Source organism: Eptatretus burgeri, chromosome 6 (assembly GCF_056783735.1).
Source record: "Eptatretus burgeri isolate ZD-2024b chromosome 6, Ebu_testis_v1, whole genome shotgun sequence".
Lineage (NCBI taxonomy): Eukaryota > Metazoa > Chordata > Myxini > Myxiniformes > Myxinidae > Eptatretus > Eptatretus burgeri.
In genome coordinates, this window is record NC_140966.1 from 11,850,052 (window position 1) to 11,874,208 (window position 24,157).

At 34.0% G+C, this 24,157-nt stretch overlaps 1 protein-coding gene and 1 long non-coding RNA gene across 12 annotated transcripts in view; one reads left to right on the forward strand and one right to left on the reverse strand.

Moving 5' to 3' along the window:
* The window catches only part of MGMT (O-6-methylguanine-DNA methyltransferase), a 105,942-nt gene that overhangs the window by 78,932 nt on the left and 2,853 nt on the right, over positions 1–24,157 (forward strand). The gene's annotated exons all lie outside the window — the stretch shown is intronic.
* On the reverse strand, positions 15,795–17,033 carry LOC147024256 (uncharacterized). The gene is made up of 4 exons (XR_015058948.1): positions 16,851–17,033; positions 16,599–16,757; positions 16,226–16,283; positions 15,795–15,947 (listed from the first exon to the last, which is right to left on the reverse strand). It is a non-coding gene; the product is annotated as an uncharacterized LOC147024256 (long non-coding RNA).

A 24,157-nucleotide genomic window follows, 5' to 3' on the forward strand; every position in this document is an offset into this window, starting at 1 on the left:
CGGGCGAGACATGATTCACGAGGGCGGCCAATTTGTCAGCTCCCTCTTCGATGATGGTCAGATAGTGTGAGAAGGAACGGAACCAATGCGACCATTTCATTTCTGAGTCAGTCGCGTTTGGGTCTGCGTCGAACCTCTCTGGTTTGTAGATCTTGTCCATCGTTGGTTGAGAGAGCCGAGAAAACCAAATGGAATAAATTGAAATGAGGACGAGAGAAGAACCTTCAGAGTATAGGCTTTATTCCATTTGATTGAAGCCGCTTCTACGGGCACACCAGGAAATACAGACGCAGCATGGAGTACATAAGCAGTAAGGTACACACGCGCAACTAATCACCGCAAAATAAATCAGTATTATATATCAATCAGTATTCTCACCATTCAATGAGCACCAAGTGAGCCGCCGACATAAAACGACAATGCCCCAGGGACAAACCCCGCGGCCGAGCCGAACCTCAGCTTTATCTCTTCTGTGCTCGAGCCGGGCAACATGTGATCACACGTCACGACCTTCAATTCACCACAACCCCCTCAAAAAAAATTGTTAGAGAAATTTTTTTTGCATTTCTACATGTTTTAAGTGATTTCCTACCCCCCCCCCCAAAAAAAAGAATAGAGAAATTTTTTTTTTGCATTTCTTCATGTTTTAAGTGATTTCCAACCCCCCCAGTAGGGTGGATATACTGGTTCTGGCTCACTTTTCCCCATGTAAATGAATGGGGGATTTTCAGCGATTCCTATTTTTTTCCCTAAAAATAAACCCCCTTTTTATCCCAAGGTATATTTATTTGTCTCCCCTTTTAACCTGGAGGTTGAACAGCTCACTCATTGAACCTATAAAGATTTGTTCATTCTCAAATTCCTTCAATAGTTCAATTTTCTTTGCACAATAATCCCCATCTAAAATATTGACAAACAAAACATTTGAATCTTTATATTTTTTTAAGATACCCCTTTTGTGCCATTATGAAATGATAAACTTCTCTTAATGCTCTTGTTTGACCACCTCCTGAGCCACATATCATTTTGAGATTATAGTAAATTGTTTTTTCATTGTTCAATTGATAACCATCAAAGTTTTCAGTCCATTCAAGGATATTCATTTTTTTCTTTACATCCTCTAACTTACTACTTTTTAAATTGATTCGCTTATTTGTTTTATTTACCTTTGTTTTAGTTATTTTTTCAATAAGACTTATTTGATATTTTTCACATTCATTATGTTTTCCATTTATATACCAAGACTGAGATTTTCTCCACTCTTTAGTTTGATTAATACTTGGTTTAACCATTAATATATTGCGAAAAAACGCGGCGGTAGCCCTTAAAAAAAACCCTAACCCATCTTCCCATCGTTAAAACACAATCTATTTTATACACTCTATCATACAATATCCATATGGAACACAATCTATTCCATTATCTAAAATAAATCTCTTATCAAAGGCTCCTAATGCCTTTTTATTTACTTCTTCACTATATATGTTATGTTTATAACTTCTTATTGTATTCATTTTCCTATATTCTTCTTTCTTATTCATCAAACAATTATAATAATTTCTAAAAATTATTGATTTCTTTATTACATATTTCTTTATTCCCTTTAACCTCTTATCAATCTGATCACCATACATGTAAGCATATGCCTTTGCTCTCAATCCAATAAACTCACTCATTACTTTTCCACCCAACTCATCCTTAAACTTGCCAATAACCTTTTCATTCTTTTTGGAAAATAACTCACTCTTCTTGCTGAAATTACTTGTATCATATACTCCAATATTTTTCTTCATATCTTCATAAACATCATCAGTTTTTATATCTAGGATAAAACTATCAGTGTCCATATACAACAATGAAACATTTTCACCATACTCTTTCTTTAAGTCATTATACAAATAATCATACATCAATATCTTTGATAAATCAAGAACTGCTGTTCCAATATAAATTGGTTTATCCATTACAATACTTTCCTTTTTCATATGAATTGCAGAAAAGTTCTCTGAAAAAACCTCTTCTCTCTCAAAACTTGGTTTATTTATCAATCTCGAAGCTTCTTTCCAAGATGTTGCGAATCTAATGTTTTGCCTGTTTCTAACATTTTCCATAGTCTTTCCAAATACAGCATTATTCATTAATTTATAAAAGTCCCCTTCAAATTTTACTTTTGTATTTGCTCTCATATCTGTATTGAATTGAATATACTTTTTCACCCAAGGACTTTGTTTAAATTTTAAAACTCTATGAATTTTAACTACTCTCAATCCTTCTCTCAAAAACTGTTTTAAGCTTCTCTGATGCAAAACATATCCCTCTTTATCATAGAATGTTGTTAATAACTTTTCTGTTGATTTGCCTTTAATATTAAAACTTTTATGATAATCACTGAACCATTCTTTCTTTGGGGTTTCTTTCTCACATGCAAAAGGAAGGTCTTTATGCTTATTATGAAGATCACTCGGGTACTTCAAATCAACTTCAAAATAATAACCTTCTTCTTCGTCATTCAATTCCTCTTGAGAAGAAATAACAATATTCATCAAAGCCTTTTCATAATCCTTTTCTTCCACCCACTCTAATTTACCATAAGGCAGAGATTGAGACATTGCCCATCCATACAAGTTATTAGCATCAAAATACATCAAATAATTACTATCTTTTTCACTATCATAATTTGGAAGATATTTATTATTTGCTTTAGCATATCTTTTTGAACATACTTGTGATATTCCACCTCTCTTGGACTTCTCAATCATCAAAAGCATATCAACATCACTGATTAAATCTATATCTTGTTTTGTCATTTTCAACATTGCACTCCAAGCTAAACCAGGAGCTGTGAAATAGTGGGCAGGATCTAATCCATAACAATTTTTATTATGACAGAGTGATCTAAAAGCTTCAAACACATCAGCTAACAATAAAACATCTGTTTTTAGATATAAATCATGATATTCTCCAAGGTTCTTTATCTTAAATATTTTCCATATTTCTTGTGCGTGTTTATATTCCTTATCACTTATCTCTTCTTCATAAAGGTTATTATAGAAACTTTCTTTTGAAGGAAGTTGTGTTTCTTTAAATCTCATAAATGAATCCATATAATCATAAGGATAAATTCCCTTACTTGTAAGAATTTTCTCTTTACTTTGAATTTCATTCCTTGTTTGAATTTCCTCTCTCGTGAGAATTCCTTCTTTAATCAGAATTTCATCTTTAATCAGAATTTCCTCTTTAGTTAGAATTTCATTCATTGTTCGAATTTTCTTTATAATTAGAATTTCATCTTCAGTTAGAATTTCTTCATTAATTTCCTCATTAATTAGAGTTTCCTCTTTACTTTGAATTCTCTCTTTAATCTGAATTTCCTCTTTAGTGAGAATTTCCTCTTTTGGAAAGAATGAATTAAGATTTGGAAAAGAGTCCGTGGAGCTTAGATTTGATGCGAGGTAGGCTAGTGGTGTTCCCATAAACTTGTAAGAATCTAGAAACCTAATACGAGTTAAAGGTTTTGTGAATATCATTTTTGTAAATGAAATATACTTTTGACTTGTGTTTGTTATGGCAGAAATATTCCCTGGTGTTTTTGAAAGTTCATTTATAAATAGATGTGTATCATAGTTGGCGCTGTTGTGAAGAAAGACTGGAATAAAAGAAGGTAATTTATAATTAAGATTACAACAGGAATGAGCGGGACCTCTATATTTACCAGTAAGATGACAATGATCTCTAACTTTAGACTCCTTAATTTCCCCCTCACAAATATGACAGATATTGTTCTTTCTAAATTCTAATTTTTCTTCTTTAGTTAATTTCATCGGTTCATTTGTTTCTTTCATTAATTTAGTGAGTCTTATACAATCCTTTTTCTAATCGTTTTACAAACTCTTGTGAAGTTTTTTTCCACGATAATGTTCAAGTTTGTTATACTTTTCTCCAACAGATGATTTGATATAATAACAGAAACCACAAGGAATATGTTTTTGATATTTATTTGTATATGATTCTTTTGGATTACGAGAAGCAGTATTTATCTTTTTAAGGATACACTCAAAATCAGCGTATATCACAAATGGGTGCATGATAGATTTATTATAATCTTCAAAAGAAATCTTTTCACCAGGTTTAGGCATTGTAATTACAGCTGATTTATGATTACTACAATATTTTGAATGTTGTTCTAATCGTTCTTTTGTATGAAATGAATTAAGACATCGCTTACAAGGATATATTTTATTTGCTGTTCTGAATACCTGAGAAGAGATTAATCTTGATAAATTATTGATGTATGTGTAATGTGAATTATTTCCAACACTAAAATATAAAAGATCAATGTGTGTTTCTTCATTTTTATAGTTGTTTGAAATTTTTAATATTTGAACTTTGTTTGTATCCGTTAATCCATGTACATTAATAGAAAGATTATTCTTTTTCTCAAATTTAGGAATATCTGTTAGTGGCATTGGGAATTTAAAATCTTTAATGTCCAAGGTATTCTCATATTTCATATATTGTTTTACTCTTTCTGAATTACATTTTGGTGGATGAAAGTGAGCAAGAACAGACCAGAGAAAACATTTATTATCATTGTTCTTAATATTAACAACTGCCTTCTTTAGTTTTATTTCTTTTGGTAATTCAATATAAGAAGAAGCTTTAAGAGGGTTTGATTTTAGAATGTGTATATCTGAAAAGATGATTTTTTAAATATTGAATCCACTTCCTACCACTGTATTATCAACATCCTCCTCTTGTCTTGATAGTTCTTCATAAACCCCACTATTCAAAAAATCTTGAAATGATGTTATAAAATGAAGATCTGTTCTCATATAAGGAGTATGTTCTTCATCTTGTCTTTTCATATTCATTTTCACTCCCATATAAAACTTTAAAGTTTTCATTTCTTTTAATGTCTTTTTAATAAATTTTTCAACATCGGGTTTCACTATTTCAATTGATTCAGCTATTGATGATGGACCGGGTTCTCCAAATTGAAAAATCCTTATTTTTATATGCCCTTTAAATGCCCCATCAGTGTTTTCAATATAATAGTCTCCCTTTACTTTAAACTCATTTTCTTGTGTTTTTGTGATTGAAGATGTTTATTATAACTTCTCTTCAAAACATCCTTTGAACAGATATCACAATGTTTTCTTTCCAACTCAAGAGGAGATATTTTATGAAATAGATTAAATGTGTGTTTGTTGGTTCGGAGGTGTTTTCTATAATGTTTATATTTGCAATTACAAACATCGCAGTATGTTGTATTCACCATATTTATATAATAAATCTTTGCTTAAACTAAAATTTTCTTGATGAAAATTTCGTTTATTTTACAGGTGAATCTGTGCTTAAAACCATTTTATCCTCCAACTTTTTCACTTAATAAATACAATGTTTCAAGACACAAAAGACAAGTTTCAATCAATCTCTTCATTTGTTAAAGATATTGAGAAATATGTCAAGGATGTAAAATTGAACAAAGATAAATATAACAACTATTGGATAAAAACAATTATGGTAAATAATATGAGTTCTTCAATTTCCTTCAGTGGAAGGGCTTTTAGTATACCTGGTAGAACATCAATTAAAGTATCTCTAACAAAAGTTTCTCCTCTCCTTCTGGTAATATATTCAAAACTAGAAAAAGCAATGAAACAAGAAAAAGTATCAAAAAACAAAAACCTTATGGATGAAGCTTTAGAAAGAAAAGATAAGACCATCTCTAATATGCAATGAGAAATTTGTATTTTTTTCAACAACCCTAAAGATTGTTGGTGTTCCTAACATCAGGAAACAAATCCTGATGAAATAAAGGATGTTAATATATCAGGTGAAATGACATTTCGTTCAATAGTAGTTAACGATCATTTTAAAATTACCTTTAATATAAAAAATGTTGTCGTTGAATCTGATAATGAAAAAAAGTATATCGATATCGATGGTAATATTATTAAATATGAGTCAATATACAACTGAAAGTATCGATGAATTTCAGTTTAAGTAAAGTTTTACTTTATAAATATGCTAGACTTTCCTGATTCTCCATATGACAAATTTGAGAATTGTCCTGCGTGTGAAAGCCGGGGATTAAACACAGAGTCAAAAGCCTATAAACAATGTATATTCTGTGATTATCTTCTAATTAATGATAATAAAAAATATAAAAAGGAAAATAATTCTTTTAGATTTACACCAAAAATGAATTACTTTACAAGATTGATTAGAGAAATGAATGTAAAGTATGAGGGTGATAACACACCTTTCCTTACAAGGGAAGAAACTGAACGTATAAGAGAAATGTTCAAAGGATTGTTGTTATATATTATTCATGGATGTAATTTTCAGGGAAATATCAACACAAGATATTGTATAAATAAAATAATGGATTATCTTGAAATTAAAGCTGAACTTAGGATAAAATATAGAGTTTCTAAAAAAGCTAATAATAAATTAAATAACCTGTTTTCCAAATATATAAATGAATGATTTTTTACCCATTTGGGAAAATAAGATAAAATTTAACAACCATAAAAATCTCCCAAATTCATTAAGATGTCTCATAGTTGGTTCAAGTGGATGTGGAAAAACCTGCTTACTTTTAAAGATGCTCCTCACTCCCAACTTTTTAGATTATGATAATTTAATAATTTTCACAAAGTCAAGTTTTCAACCAGAGTATCAACTACTCTCACAAGGTTTTAATGCTGGTCTTCAAAAAGAAGATATAATCGGTTTATTTAAATGTCAAAAAAACCTAAATGATTATAACATTGAAGATATAATTCAACTATTTTGTGATACACAGAGATGTAAAAAGAAATCAAATCCTATAACTTGTATTCTTAGTGATAATACGGATGATATACCGTCTCCCCAACATTTGGATAAATCAAAAAAGAACCTCGTTATCTTTGATGATTGTGTTAATGAGAGAAACCAAACGGTAATGGACAGCTACTACACAAGAGGGAGACATTCTTCTTGTAATTGTATTTATCTTAGTCAATCGTACTTTCAACTTCCTCGTCGTTCCATCAGAAACAATGCTAATACTTTTATTTTATTCAAGTTAAATTCAATAGATATCAATAATTTTTGGAGAGATAATTGTTCTACATTATGTAGTAAAAATAAATTTGAGGATTACATGAAGCACACGACTGAAAAATATAAATATATTGTTGTGAAACAAGATGAGATATTAAGGGATATATTTTTTGTTTTATAAACAATTACATATATAAATGACAACTATTATTGTAAATCTTGTGGGTAAATCTGCTTCTGGAAAAAAAAAAACTTTCATAAATCAAGGTTCTTGTATAGTACAAATGAGAATATTGTAAATTTACTTAAAAAACACCCCGTGATACGCATTGTATCAACAACAACTAGAGCAATAAGACCTGGAGAAGTAAAAGGTGAAGATTATCACTATATTTCAGTGGAGGAACATATGCGATTGAGGAATGAAGGTCAAATATTTGAGGAGGTTTCTCTTGGTACAACAAAATATTCACATTGTAAGAGTGAGTTAAGGAAACTAAAATCTGGTGGTCTTGGGATATTAGAAACGAATCCAGAAGGAACAAGACAAATTATTAAACATCTGAGCGGAGTGAAGATTTTATCATTCGGTTTTGATGTTGATGAAGAAACTCAACGCAAACGTATGAAAAGCAGAGATGCAAGTATTAGTGAAGAAGAAATTACAACTCGCACTAATGTTAATAAAGAATTTGATGAAATATTTAAAGAAAAGGATTTATTTGAACACATCTACTTGAATGATGAAGAAAAGGAAAATTTCCCTGTTGATCTTTACAATTCATTAAATGATATTTTACAATAAATAAATGGATGCAAAAGAAAGAGCAAGAAGATTTAAGGAACATCAAGAGTTGGTTTCAAAAGTTGTAAAACAACAGGAAGACATAAAGAAGAAACGCAGAGAGAAACTAACGGGCGAAGAAGCATTTGAAAGAAAACAAGAGAAATTTTTTTAAACCACTTTTAAAAACTTCCCAAGAAAAAATGAAAGATGTTTCCACAGTTCCCACAGTAGAATATACTCCTAAAAAACTTCAAATGTTAAAAGATTTTGATCAAATGACGGAGGAAGAATTAGAGCATTTAGGAAAATTAAAGGTATATGATGATGGTTTATTTCAACAACTGGAAGAGATTAATCGACCCCCTGATTATATTGTGAATGCTCTTCAAAACAATGAATATTCAGCAGATTCAAAAACCAAAGCAGGACTCATTCCAACAGAACAACCAGCAATATTTCATCTTCTTCAAGAAAAGGTATTGATATTTAATGATGAATTAAGGTTCTTGGGTTCTGCTCAACCCCCTGTTAAACTAACTCCGAGATTAATGTTTCTTCTCACAAAAGATGGAAGACAAGGTTCAACTGTGAGGGATGAATCAAAGTATATTGATAAACCATTGGATATGGAAAATAATGATGATAGAGTATATATTGATCTGCTGAACACTGTAAATTATAGGGTTATTCTTTCTAGTAAAAGTAGGAAGAATGAGAAGGAGAAACATTATTCAGGCTTTAAGTATCCTTGGTTCAGGTGTTAGTTTTCTTCCAAATGACCCATCGCAATTAGTTAATAGACTTATTGTTGTTAAGCAGTAAGAAGGCTGGAAATAACAATTGTTTTGATGAAGCATCAGCCATTTTAGACCAGTTGATGAACATGAAAATAATTAATAAATATCAATATAAAGACATTTTATCTCATATTAAATAAGATGAGAAGCACAATCCTGAGTTTTAATTTCACAACAAGCGACCACACATCTTCATTCCCATACCCACTACAACTTGACACAACAAAAGAATATGAGGCATCTTTATTGTCCATGGAAACTTATAATACCTTATTTAATACAACCGATAAAAATGACAAGTTTAGTTATAATCCCGGAAGTGGATATAAAACGATAACAGTCTCACCCGGAGCATATGAGATTTCTCAAATATCTTCCGAAATTGCTCGTCTTATGAAAGAACAGGGTGATGAACCAAAAAATATTGTTATAGACATTCAAAAAAAAAATACTTCAAAATCAACGATTAAAGTTAAAAATAACTACAAGGTTGATTTCACAATTGATAATTCATTTAGAGAGTTATTGGGTTTCTCCTCAAAAAAGATTGAAACTAATGGGACATTTTACAGTGATAATGTCATTCAAATATCCTCAGGAATAAATTCGGTGTTAATTCACTGTGATTTGATTGATGGTGCTTATAATGATGGAAAAAAAACAAATACAATATTTTCATTCAGCGCATACTCAACCCCAATTGGTTATAAATTCAATATGGAACCCAAAAATTTGGTTTATCTCCCTGTGTCAGGAAAAACCATACACAGAGTAAATTTTAGGATAACCGACCAAGATAATCGTGTGATTTCTTTTAATGGAGAAGTTATATCCATCAGAATTCACCTACGTGAAGTTTTCCAATAAATAAACACGATGGTTATTGTGAGGAAACACGAGTTGGGAAAATATAAAATAATTACAGGGGATGGGATGTTCCTTTCCCCATACTACAAGGGTGAAGGTATGTATCTTGGTAGAGGATACTATAAACCTAAGAGACAAAGGGGTGTTGGACATCAATTTAGAGGAGATTGGATAATTGATACTCTCATGGGTATTGGTTCAACTATTCTTAAACATAAAGATCTAATTGGTTCAACTGCTTCTGCTGTGGGAAATGTAGCAGGTGCTGTAAAGAGCATAAAAGATGTCCAGAAGGAATCTCATAAATTACAAGCAATAAAAGAAATTAAGAAAGGCAAAACTCAGTTGTCCCCCCAAGAACGACAGAAAATAATTCGAATACTTGGATCAGGGTTTCAAAAGTTTTAACATCTTTTTTCCTAAATAAATACAAGTATGGAAGCAATTGATAGTATCTATGATTTGGATGATACTATTATTATCTCAAACTCCACTAAAAAGAAGATTACTTCAAGGTAAATGCAATAACTGGAACAGACTGGAATACGAATGGTACAAAAAGTTTTGAAATAAATAATCAACAAACCTATTTGAATCTATCCGAAAGTTTCTTGTTGTGTAAATTTAAATTCACTAAGGCTGCGACTAACACAAACGCTACACTTGTAAATGATTTCTTCTGGAAAATGTTTGATAGTGTGCGTTTGTATATTGGAACACAAGAAGTTGAAGCGGTTGATTATGTCTCTGCTGTATCTGAAATGATGAAATTTACACTCTATACATTCAGTGATAGAATGGGAAAGGGGTCTGTCGAAGGTTTTATTCCTGATATGTCAACGGGAACAAACACAGACCCTGGATATACTCAAAGGAAAGGAGCGTATAATGATGATACAAAAGCAGAAAATAGTTTTACTGTGGCAGTTCCTCTTAAAGGTATATTTGGATTTTGTGATCATGATAAAGTTCTGTATGGTCTTAAAATTAGATTTCAACTACAAAGGCATGATAATGAAAATCGATTGCTTTTTGGTGTTGGTAATGCTTTTGGTGATCAGAATAAATTTGTAATTGAGGAGATGAGTTGGTATATCAGTGAATATACTCCTAATCTTAAAACAGAAGAGATGTTGAATCGAAGACTTAACTCAAAGAAACCACTCAGTGTATCATACCTCAAAAGAAGATGTCAACACGTTAAACTCAATCAAACTACTTACACGTGGAATTTGGGTGTTCTGGAAGGAAAGCCACGATATCTGTGGATGATTTTTAAAAAGCCAGATGGTGATACTGCGACTGATAAGAATAATGCATTGAGTGATAATGCTAAGGTGAAACAACTTCGCGTTTCTCTAGATGGAACATTTTATCCACGAGATAGATTGGAAATTAATTGGGAAAAAAATGATTTTGCTGAGGCATACAAGTCTTACCAAAAGGTGTGTGAAAGTAATGGAAATAAAGAACCTATTTTGGATATGACAGCATTTAAAAGTTTGTATACAATCTATGCGTTTGACCTGAGCGCTCAAAAGGAAACTATAAAGTCTAATCGAGTGGATACTTCCCTATACATTGAAAGAGGAGAGAGTGAAGAAGTTGATACATATTGTTTGCTTTTGGAAGAAACAGAATTACAGATTAATTCAGATAATGGTGTGATGATTAGTCTCACATAATTTTTTTGTTAAATAAATGAGTGGCAAAGTACCAACTGGGGTATATGTTAATCAAATCAATCTTCATAAACTATCATCTTGTGTTCAAAATCAAAAGCCTTGTACGATTAACGTGAATACAATTCAGAGAAAAGGAGCAGTAAGAATTGATGTTTTGCTCACAAGAGAACAGGTTAAAATCTTGAATGACACTGGCTCACTTAAAATTAAAATGACAAAACCAATGTTGAAAAAATATTCAATAAGAGAGACGAGTGGAGGATTTCTCCCATTTCTAATTCCTTTATTTGCTGGTTTAAGTGCGGTTGGAGCATTGACGGGTGGTATTTCAACAGCGGTGAAAACTGCTAACGAAAGGAAGGCTCAACTCCAGGCTCAAAAAGAATTGGAAAGACATAACAAAGAGTTGGAGAAACAAATTAGTGGAAGTGGTGTAATTGTAGATTTTGCTGAAAAACTTGAAGGTCTGCCTGATAAAGCGAGATTGTTAGTTGGAGATATGCTTTCTTCTATTGCACAAGCAGGTGTAAAATTAACGAAAAGAGGTAATGGATTATATCTTTCTAATAAATAAATGAGCATTGATGAGTGGTTGAAAGAATTTGGAAAGAATACAACATCAAATTTACAACTTGTCAATTATTGTAAGAAATTAAAAATTCATAATGTGGTTATTTGTATGAGAGATGAATTAACAAATGTGCCGAAACATACAAAGAATATTATTATGAACTTAGAAGATAATAATGGGAACGGTTCTCATTGGGTTTGTATTTTTAATAGTCAAGACAAATATTATTTTGATAGTTTTGGTCTTCCACCACCTGTTGAAGTCATAAAATTCTTACAGAATGGTGTTTATCAAACATTTCAAGTCCAAGAATTAAATTCCAAGTGTTGTGGTCAATTATGTCTATATGTGTTATTTCAACTCAACAAAAATAAAAAATTTTATGATATTATTTTTAACCTAATATAAATGACTTATGTTGGTAAAGATGGTTCTATCTTTGGTGTATCTCAAGAACTGGATATTGATTTATCAAATTATTACACAAAGGCACAGGCTGAACGACATAAATATAATATAACCAAAAATATTAACATGAAAAATGCTTATAAATTAAAAAATTATCCAAGCCCGACTGACGCGAATGACTTGGTGAGATTAAGCGATTTATCACAATATATATCTTTAAATAAAACGGCCGTGTATTCCAAAGATACAGAAGTGTTGATATTATCTCCAGGTCATACAGAATTCACAGTTCGAATTAAAATAAATTTTTATAAAGAAGGGCGTATCGTTTGTATGAGAATAGAACAATGGGGGTATGATATGAATGATTTAGGGTATAATTGGTCATTTAAAATTAACCTCGAAGACCTGGAACAATTAAATCAGTCTCGTAAGGAAGAATATTATCCACTTGGTATCGAGAATGAGTTTTGTGGGGCCACGATTAGTAAACAACAAATAAAAGAATTTAATAAGGGTAAATATAATAATGGTTTTGCCCTTGTTTATCTCATGAAAACAGAAAAAACAGGATTATATATAATAAGTAAGGAAATACAAAATGATTTAACTATGGGAAGATGGGGAGGTGTTTCGTGCCATAATATTATTCTAACATATATTTCTAATACATAAATGACAGCAAGAAGGCTTCAAGAAAATTATCATTTCTGTGTCCAAGCATACCTTCAAGAAAAGGGTATTCGGTATTTTAATAAATATGTTCTACAACAAAGAATGAGGTATTTTCAATAAAAGATTGGCATTATGCTGATGTTGATAAACCGACAACTTTAGATTTAATTAGAATGTTAAATAATGAAAAAATTATAAAGTTAAGAAAAGGTAAGGCTCTTTTAGAAATTCAAAAGAAATTTTATTGGTTTCCTGTTGTAAAAAAAAATATTTTGGATACAGGAATAACAAGAAATCCTGATGAATATATGTATGATATTCTATGGGGTGTAAGCGATTCAAGGATAATAAGGGATGAGGAAGGAGTTGAAGAAGAGAGGGAAGAGGAGGAAAAGGAGAAGAGAGAGAAGGAGGAGAGGGAGAAGAGAGAGAGGGAGGAAAGAGAGAAGAGAGAGAGAGGGAGGAGAGGGAGAAGAGACAGAGGGATGAAAGGGAGAAGAGAGAGAGGGAGGAAAAGGAGAAGAGAGAGAGGGATGAGAGGGATGAAAGGGAGAAGAGAGAGAGGGAGGAAAAGGAGAAGAGAGAGAGGGATGAAAGGGAGAAGAGAGAGAGGGAGGAAAGAGAGAAGAGAGAGAGGGAGGAGAGGGAGGAAAGAGAGAGAGAGAATGAATAAATATCAAAATATGGAAACCAGTGAGATTAAAAAAAAGATTGGTGGTATTACGGAAAATAACTCAACCCACCGAGGAGGAAAATAAAGAATTGACAAGTCTATTTGAAATATTTTCTTCAAGACTAACATCGACAAGCTATCCATTTTATTAAAGTTTTTCATTTTTATTTTTTTTCTTAAATAAATGGAGGAGAGAGTGAAGGCATTTCTAAGGATTCTTTATGTTTTAAAAATTAAGATTCAAATGTGCATGTTGGAAACTAAAAAGGTTTTTGCACTCTGCAGGAATTTTTCACATAAATAAATGAGTTATTGTCTCAAATGTAAAAAGAAAACTAATACTAAAAATATTTCATATATTAAAGGTAAAAATAACAGGGTTATACAAAAAGGTATATGTTCGGTGTGTGGTTCAAAAAAAAATCAATTTATCTCCAAACACAAACGAGGAGGAGATATACAAAAGTTTTTATCAGGAAGTAAATTTACAACTACTGGAATACCAGGGGAATTACATCTTCCAGGGTATTCTTTCTGTGGTCCAGGCACAAACTTGGATAAAAGATTAGATGAGGCAGACAATCCTAAATCCTGGAGTAAGCCTATCAATAGAGTTGATGAAGTGTGCATGAGACACGATATTGATTATGGGAACACCACAACTTTGGAAGAAAAGCATGAAGCCGATAGAGAAATGTTGTATAATTTGTCTCTGATACAAAATCCAACCTTGAGAGAAAAAGTTGATAGGTTCATCGTGAAGAAGATGATCAGTGCTAAATTGAAACTTGGACTTGGAAATTCAAAAAACTTGTAAGCTCTAATGATGTCATTAAGATTGAAGAGCAATTAGCTGATGAATTACATAAACCAATATTCACAAAGTTTCAGAGAAGGAAAGTTTATTCCAAGGAAGTAGATTATATCTGGTCTGCTGATTTGATTGAACTCAATAATGATAAGGGGTACAAGTATGCTTTAACCGTTATTGATTTGAGGAGTAGATACGCATGGATTGTACCATTAAAAAACAAAACAGGTAATACTCTTATGTTAGCCTTTCAACAGATATTTAATAAAAGTAAGAGAAAACCTAAAAAATTGTGGACTGATGAGGGTAGAGAGTTTTATAACAAGACATTTATGAATTTTCTAAAGAAAATAACAGTATTACATTATACAGTACCTTTAATGAAGGGAAGGCAGTTGTTGTTGAACGTTTTAATCGTACCTTAAAAGAGAGACTATATAAAAAATTCACACAACTCGGTTCACAACAATGGTCATCTTTTATTCAGGATATTGTGGATAAGTATAATGACACGATTCACACGTCAACAAATATGAAACCATCAGAAACATTTACAAAATTAAAATATGAAAAAGAGATTAATGTCAGAAAACCTAAGTTCAAAGTTGGTGATATCGTAAGAATATATAGGTGGAAATCTCATTTTGAAAAGGGTTATATTAAAAGATTGGCAAACGAGCTTTTTAAAATTGTTGATGTAATAGATACGGTTCCTTGGACTTATAAGATATATGATTTGGAAGGGGAAGAGATTTTAGGTTCATTTTATTCACCGGTATTACAAAAGACAAAGATAAATTGAAATTTTTTGACTCCGCCCACACAAAACCCACCCACATAAATCCCACCCCACACAAACCCCTCACAAGCTCCACACACACAAACCCCTCACAAGCTCCACACACACAAACCCCTCACAAAACCCACCCACACAAGCCCCGCCCACACAAACCCCACCACACACAAACCCCTCACAAGCTCTACACACACAAACCCCTCACAAGCTCTACCCATATTCATCATATTCACATAATTAGTGATTAGTTAATTAGTTCCCCACACACAACATGTTTATTTAATTAAAAAATTATCCACCCATCCATTTATCCACACAAACCTCATCCACATAAGCCTCATCCACATTCACCCCTTCCACATAAGCCCCGCCCACATAAACCCTGTCCACATAAACGCCCTCCCACAAGCCCCGCCCACACACGCCCCTCCCACCGAAGCCCTGCCCACACAAGCCCCACCCACAAAAACCCCACCCACACAAGCCCCACCGAAGCCCCGCCCACACAAGCCCCACCCCCCTCAACCCCCTGTGCGCCCCCACCTTTGACCCACCACCTCCGTCATCCCACCCCCACCCTTCCCCACACACACACATGGGGAGGGGAGGGATGGGATGAGGGGGTGATGGGTCATTGGGGGAGCGCACCGACCCCCCTTCATGTCTTAATCCTTTTTTTTTAAATTTAAAATCAAGTAATTGTAAACAAAACAAGTATAATTTATTAAAATTGAAAATATTAAATATTCATTTGCGAGAATGTATAATCTTTCCCAGCAATCTTCTTCAGAGGTCTTGTGATTTCGAAACTCAGACACCATATTCTGTTTTGAAACAAAAAGTGGATAATAATTAGGTTTTATAAAGATAATTACATGGTAATATGAGTAAGCCTCATTGACCACTGAATTAACACACCAGCCTCGTTGACCACTGAATTAACACACCAGGAGCCTGTTCATCCTTTCAAGGTCAATAAAATGAATTCCAGTGTACTGGCAAAACGGCGTCCAAACTAATGATGCAACCAACATAAGACGACATTCTAAAGAGAGAGTGATATTAATAAAAAATAACTAAATAATAATTCAGAAAGATTTACCTCCAGAAAATCATGTGTTATACAAGATTGCTTCAACAGCTGATGTTGTGTGATAGTGCTGAAAAAAAAAATAATAAGTCAAGGGTATAGATGAAGAGACAGACAGAGAGAGATACAAAGAGACAGACAAACACACACACACGCACACACACAGACACACACACATATATATATATATATATATATATATATATATATATATATATATATATATATATATATATATATATATATATATGTATATATATATATATATATATATATATATATACACACACACACACACACACACACACACACACACACACACACACACACACACACACACACACACACACACACACACACACACACACACACACACGTGTCTCACCATTGGTTTAATTCATTCGAGATCAGAGGCCGTGATAAGACTTCGTACCAGTCATTATAAATGTTTTTCAATTCTCTTCTAAAATCATTGACCTCTTCAATAAGAGCATTCATTTGATGCACCTCATCGTGATATGTAAACCCCACTTCTTCCAAGGACCTGCCAAGAAAAAATATATATATCAGAATTATCACGATTTAATTTATAATCAATTGCTTCATCGTTCAAAGAGGAACCAATACACAGGCTTACCAACTTTGTGTTGAGCTGTTATCTTCATCGGAAGAGAGTGAGTTCATGTCTCTGGGCCGTGATAAGACGTCGTGTCAGTCTTTAAAAATGTTTTTCAATTCTCTTCTAAGATGATTGACCTCTTCAATAAGAGCATTAATTTCATGCACCTCGTCGTGATATGTAAACTGCTCTTCTTCCAAGGACCTGCCAAGAAAAAAAAAATATATATATATATATATATATATATATATATATATATATATATATATATATATATATATATATATATATATATATATATATATATATATATATATATATATATATATATATATTGTTGCGGATTCGCGCCCGCCGGCGTGCTGACGGCCACGTAACTCGAATCGCGGCACGTCGCCCACCGGACGGACAATCCAGTCGTGACCCTCTCGGACTAACGCCGGGAACCAGTCACGGGTGGACCTTTCGGTCTCACCGCGATCGAGCCAATCAGCCCCCGCGTGGGATAGGGTTGCTCGCCAAATTCGACCTACCTAAGTACCCACGCGGAGGATAGACCGGGCGATCGCACCTCGCCGCAGGTCGACTTCGGACACGGGCCACTTAAGCGACCCGTTCCGTACTATCGGGATAACCGAGCGGTGTTATCGTCGACCTCGACGGTTCGATTAATTATCGGGCGTATTCAGCCCACTACCAACCCTTTACGTGAAGCAAGATGAGGATTCAATGAAGGAAATGACGAAGCGAAGCGGGAAACAGTTCAACACAAAGCACATTTATTCGCGACGAACGGAAAGCACACATATTCAATTCCACCAAAAGCACACAGAAAAGAAAAACACAATTCAATTTACACAAAAAGCAAATGCGACAATGCAGATCTAATACCGATTACACGAGCACACGGCAACACTTATACAATTTTACTTCACAGACGGCGCCGACAACACATACCCAAAACCAAGGAAAGAATACCCTCAAAGGATGAGGCGGGCCTGAGGCCGAGACCGGGTCGGGCCTACCCGTCTGGTGATGAGACGCGGAGCGGCGATGGTGCCTCAACTCCGCGGGCCTCGCGGGCAGTGTCTGGTAGGGGGTGGGAAAGGGGCCCCCTTGGTCGCACTATCTCAGCGCGGGGGGAAACAGGAGGGGGTTGCTGATGCTCGGGGTATAGAGGATTTTTATTGCCCCGCAACGAGCGTCTCCACCTCGGCCAGGTCGCGCTGTCGGCCTCCCTGGGGTGCAGCTCCCTGCACGACGCGAGCACCCCCTCGTCTGCCCTCGCCGCCTCTCCACAGCTCCGTCCCCTCCGTTCCGACTCCAACGCACACGACGACCAGCTCCTTCTTGCCAACTCCACCGCCCGCGAAGTCTTGACTCTCTGTTCCCTCTCGACTCTCCTACTCTCCGGACTGACGAACACGGTCGCTTTTATCAGCCCCGTAGCTTCGCCCTCTCATCTTTGACCCCCTCCCTTCGACCTTTCACCTCGCTCCCCATTGGCCCGAGAAAAAGTGGGCGTGAATGCTTTTTGATCCATAAATTTGCATATATCGATCGCCCTCCAACGCCCTGGGGGCGGGGCCAATTCGCCCCTCGCTCACCGATTGGACGGCAAAAAGTGGGCGTGTGTCGTTTTTGATCCGTTTTTGAAGCACAAAATCCGTGATCTTGTACACGCTGTTCGGCGCGCGCCCTGCACGAGTCCAACACCGGTACCCACAGGCGGCGCAAGAACGGTGGCGATGCGACGGTTGCGAGGTGTGACGTGAAGGTCGTGGCGGTTGTGGTGAAGCGGTGGTTGGTGGTGGTAACAATGGCGGTTGGTCCAAATTAAAGATAGTAAAAGAAAAACGGCTATCCTGAAGAGTCGCAGCACGCATAAATGACATGTATTCCCACTAGACAACGGGTTTGGGCCTAACTACACATGTACTTACCGAGATACCTCACCTAAGGGACCTGAATGGTGGTTTGCGAATTTGGTAACCACAACAATATATATCAGAACTATCACGATTTAATTTATAATCAATTGCTTCATCGTTCAAAGAGGAACCAATACACAGGCTTACCAACTTTGTGTTGAGCTGTTTTGTTCGCGGAAGAAAGATCGCTCATGTCTCAGTTGTAAAAATGAAAATCCCGTCTGGCAGAAACTTTGTCTGGCGAATCACTTATAAAGCAACGATGAGGAGATTGTTTAAGCATTGGGTGTAGCCACAGGAAATGACGGTTCGGGCGAGGAAGCTTGGAAAATAACTGGGAGATATATTCTCAAATTGTATGAATCATTTTCAAAACATACTTAAAATGCCCTAAAATGGTTTTGATTCAAATGTTTTCAGTTTGTGTTCTGAGATAAAATATAAACACGAGACCTTGTCTCACAGAATAGTTCCTATTTTTTCACAGCATGACTGTTCAAAACCACTTCCTCATTCACACAGCACGACCGTGTCAAAAAACACTTCCTCATTTTCACGGCATGAACTGAAAACATTTGAAACAAAACTTTTTTTATGGCGTGGTTTATACACAAAAATGATATGTGGCTCAGGAGGTGGTCAAACAAGAGCATTAAGAGAAGTTTATCATTTCGTAATGGCACAAAAGGGGTATCTTAAAAAATATAAAGATTCAAATGTTTTGTTTGTCAATATTTTAGATGGGGATTATTGTGCAAAGAAAATTAAACTATTGAAGGAATTTGAGAATGAACAAATCTTTATAGGTTCAATGAGTGAGCTGTTCAACCTCCAGGTTAAAAGGGGAGACAAATAAATATACCTTGGGATAAAAAGGGGGTTTATTTTTAGGGGAAAAAAATAGGAATCGCTGAAAATCCCCCATTCATTTACATGGGGAAAAGTGAGCCAGAACCAGTATATTCACCCTACTCCCCCCCCCAGAAAAATTGTTACCCCCCACCCAAAAAAATCCAGAGAAAAAAATAATTTTTTTTGCATTTCTACATATTTTAAGTAATTTCCTACCCCCCAAAAAAATTACCTCTCCCCAAAAAAAAGAAATTTTTTTTGCATTTCTACATATTTTAAGTAATTTCCTACCCCCCCCCAAAAAAGTTGTTACCTCCACCCAAAAAAAAGAAAAGAATTTTTTTTTTTTTTTTGCATTTCTACATGTTTTAAGAAATTTCCTACCCCCCCCAAAAAAGTTGTTACCTCCACCCAAGAAAAAGAAGAGAATTTTTTTTTTGCATTTCTACATGTTTTAAGTGATTTCCACACCCACCAAAAAAGTTACCCCCCATCCCCCGCAAAAAAGGGGAAATTTTTTTTGCATTTCTACATGTCTGAAGTGATTTCCAACCCCCCAAAATTGTTACCCCACACACAAAAAATATTGTTGGAGAAATTTTTTTTTTTGCATTTCTACATTTTTTAAGTGATTTCCAACCCCCCCAGATTTTTTAACCCCCCCCCCCCCAAAAAATAGAGAAATTCTTTTTTTGCATTTCTTCATGTATTAAGTGATTTCCAACCCCCCCAAAAAAATTGAGAAAAAAAAATTATTTTTTTGCATTTTTACATTTTAAGTGATTTCCAATCCCCCCGCCCAAAAAAAGTTGTTACCTCCCCCCAAAAAGAATTTTTGTTTTTGCATTTCTGCATGTTTTAAGTGATTTCCAACCCCCCCAATTTTTTTTACCCCCCCTCTCAAAAATAGAGAAATTCTTTTTTTGCATTTCTTCATGTATTAAGTGATTTCTAACCCCCCCCCCCAAAAAAATTGAGAAAAAAATTATATTTTTGCATTTTTACGTTTTAAGTGATTTCCAACCCCCGCCCCAAAAAAGTTGTTACCCCCCCCCCCCGTGCCCCCAAAAAAAAAACGATTTTTTTTTGCATTTCTACATGTTTTGAGTGATTTCCAACCCCCCAAAAAATTGTTACCCCCCCAAAAAAAACTGTTCGAGAAATTTTTTTTTGCATTTTTACATATTTTAAGTGATTTCCAACCCCCCCAAAAAATTGTTTGAGAAAAAAAAAATATTTTTTTGCATTTTACATGTTTTGAGTGATTTCCAACCCCTACCAAAAAAAATTGTTACCCTCTCCCCAAATTTTTTTTTTTTGCATTTCTACATGTTTTAAGTGATTTCCAACCCCCCCCAAAATTAACCCCACCCAAAAAAAAACAAAATTTTTTTTTTTTGCATTTCTGCATGTTTTGTGATTTCTAATCCCCCCCAAAAAATATTGTTACCCCCCCAAAAAAAATTGTTAGAGAAATTATTTTTGCATTTCTACATGTTTTCAGCGATTTCCTACCACCCCCTCCCCAAAAAAAAGAGAAAATCTTTTTTGCATTTCTACATGTTTTAAGTGATTTCCAACCCCCCCAAGAAAAAATTGTTAACCCCACCCAAAAAAAACAAAAAAATTTTTTTTTGCATTTCTGCATGTTTTGTGATTTCTAATCCCCCCAGAAAATATTGTTACCCCCCCAAAAAAATTGTTAGAGAAATTATTTTTGCATTTCTACATGTTTTAAGCGATTTCCTACCCCCCTCCCCCAAAAAAGAGAATTTTTTTGCATTTCTGCATGTTTTAAGTGATTTCCAACCCCCCAGAAAAAAATTGTTACCCCCACCCAAAAAAAAGACAAAATTTTTTTTTTTTTGCATTTCTACATGTTTTGTGATTTCCAACCCCCAAAAAAATTGTTCGAGAAAATTTTTTTGCATTTCTACATATTTTAAGTGATTTCCAGCCCCCCCAAAAAACTTGTTACCCCCCCCCAAAAAAGGAAAAATAATTTTTTTTGCATTTCTACATGTTTTAAGTGATTTCCAACCCCCAAATTTTTTTTTCCCACCCCTCCCCCAAAAAAATAGAGAAATTCTTTATTTGCATTTCTACATGTTTTCAGTGATTTCCAACCCCCCCAAAAATTGTTACCCCCACCCCAAAAAAATAAGAGAAAATTTTTTTTTTGCATTTCTCCATGTTTTAAGTGATTTCCAACCCCCCAAAAAAACTGTTTGATAAAATTATTTTTTTTTTTGGCATTTTTACATGTTTAAAGTGATTTCCAACCCCCACCAAAAAAAATTGTTACCCCCACCCAAAAAAAAATTAGAGAATTTTTTTTTTGCATTTCTACATGTTTTAAGTGATTTCCAACTTAAAAATGGAATTCTTTATTTGTTAGGGGATGTTAGGGGATGTTTAGGAATTCTTTATTTATTTGGGGGGAATTCCAACCCCCCAACATTTTTTTACCCCCCCAAAAAAATAGAGAAATTCTTTATTTGCATTTCTACATGTTTTAAGTGATTTCCAACCCTCCAAAAAAATTGTTACCCCCACCCCAAAAAAAAGAAAAAAAATGTTTTTTTGGCATTTCTGCATGTTTTGTGATTTCCAACCCCCCAAAAAAATTGTTCAAGAAATTTTTTTTTGCATTTCTACATATTTTAAGTGATTTCCAACCCCCCCAAAAAAACTGTTTGATAAAATTATTTATTTTTTTGGCATTTTTACATGTTTAAAGTGATTTCCAACCCCCCCAAAAAAACTGTTTGATAAAATTATTTATTTTTTTGGCATTTTACATGTTTAAAGTGATTTCCAACCCCCCCCCCCAAAATTGTTACCCCACCCCCAAAAAATTTTGTTGGAGAAATTTTTTTTTTTGCATTTCTACATGTTTTTAGTGATTTCCAACCCCCCAACATTTTTTTACCCCCCCCCCCCCAAAAAAATAGAGAAATTCTTTATTTGCATTTCTACATGTTTTAAGTGATTTCCAACCCCCCAAAAAAAATTGTTACCCCACCCCAAAAATATTGTTGGAGAAATTTTTTTTTGCATTTCTACATGTTTTTAGTGATTTCCAACCCCCAAAAATTTTTTACCCCCCAAAAAATAGATAAATTCTTTATTTGCATTTCTACATGTTTTAAGTGATTTCCAACCACCCCAAAAAATTGTTACCCCCACCCCAAAAAAAAGAAAAAAAGTTTTTTTTGCATTTCTGCATGTTTTGTGATTTCCAACCCCCCCAAAAAAATTGTTCAAGAAATTTTTTTTTGCATTTCTACATATTTTAAGTGATTTCCAACCCCCCCCCAAAAAAAATTGTTTGAGAAAAAAAATATTTTTTTGCATTTTTACATGTTTTAAATGATTTCCAACCCCCCAAAAAAAAGAAATTTTTTTTTGCATTTCTACATGTTTTAAGTGATTTCCAACCCACCCCCCAAAAAATTATCCCCACCCAAAATAAAACAAAAACATTTTTTTTTTTTTGCATTTCTGCATGTTTTGTGATTTCCAACCTGAGAAAAAAAAAAATTTTTTTGCATTTAACATGTTTTGAGTGATTTCCAACACCCACAAAAAATTGTTACCCCCACCCCAAAAAAAAGAGAAATTTTTTTTTTTTTTTTTGCATTTCTGCATGTTTTGTGATTTCCAACCGCCCTAAAAAAATGTTACCCCCCCCAAATTGTTTGAGAAATTTTTTTTTATTTTTTTGCATTTTTATGTTTTAAGTGATTTCCAACCCCCCCAAAAAATTTACCCCCACCCAAAAAAGAAAAAAAAGAATATTTTTTTGCATTTCTACATGTTTTGTGATTTCCAACCCCCCCAAAAAAATTGTTCGAGAAAAATTTTTTTGCATTTCTACATATTTTAAGTGATTTCCAACCCCCCCAAAAAAACTTGTTACCCCCACCAGAAAAAAAACAGAAAATTTTTTTTTTTTGCATTTCTACATGTTTTGTGATTTCCAACCCCCCCAAAAAAATTGCTCGAGGACATTTTTTTTTGCATTTCTACATATTTTAAGTGATTCCCAACCCCCCCAATTTTCCTCCCCCAAAATTAGAGAAATTCTTTTTTTGCATTTCTTCATGTATTAAGTGATTTCCAACCCCCCCAAAAAAATTGAGAAAAAAAAATTATTTTTTTGCATTTTTACATTTTAAGTGATTTCCAACCCCCCCAAAAAAAGTTGTTACCTCCCCCCAAAAAAGAATTTTTGTTTTTGCATTTCTGCATGTTTTAAGTGATTTCCAACCCCCCAAATTTTTTTTACCCTCCCCCAAAAAATAGAGAAATTCTTCTTTATTTGCATTTCTGCATGTTTTAAGTGATTTCCAACTACCCCCAAAAATTGTTACCCCCACCCAAAAAAAAACCCAAAATTTTTTTTTGCATTTCTGCATGTTTTGTGATTTCCAACCCCCCCAAAAAATTGTTACCCCATTCAAAAAAAATGAGTTTTTTTTGCATTTCTGCATGTTTTAAGTGATTTCCAACCCCCCCAAAAAATTGTCACCCCCACCC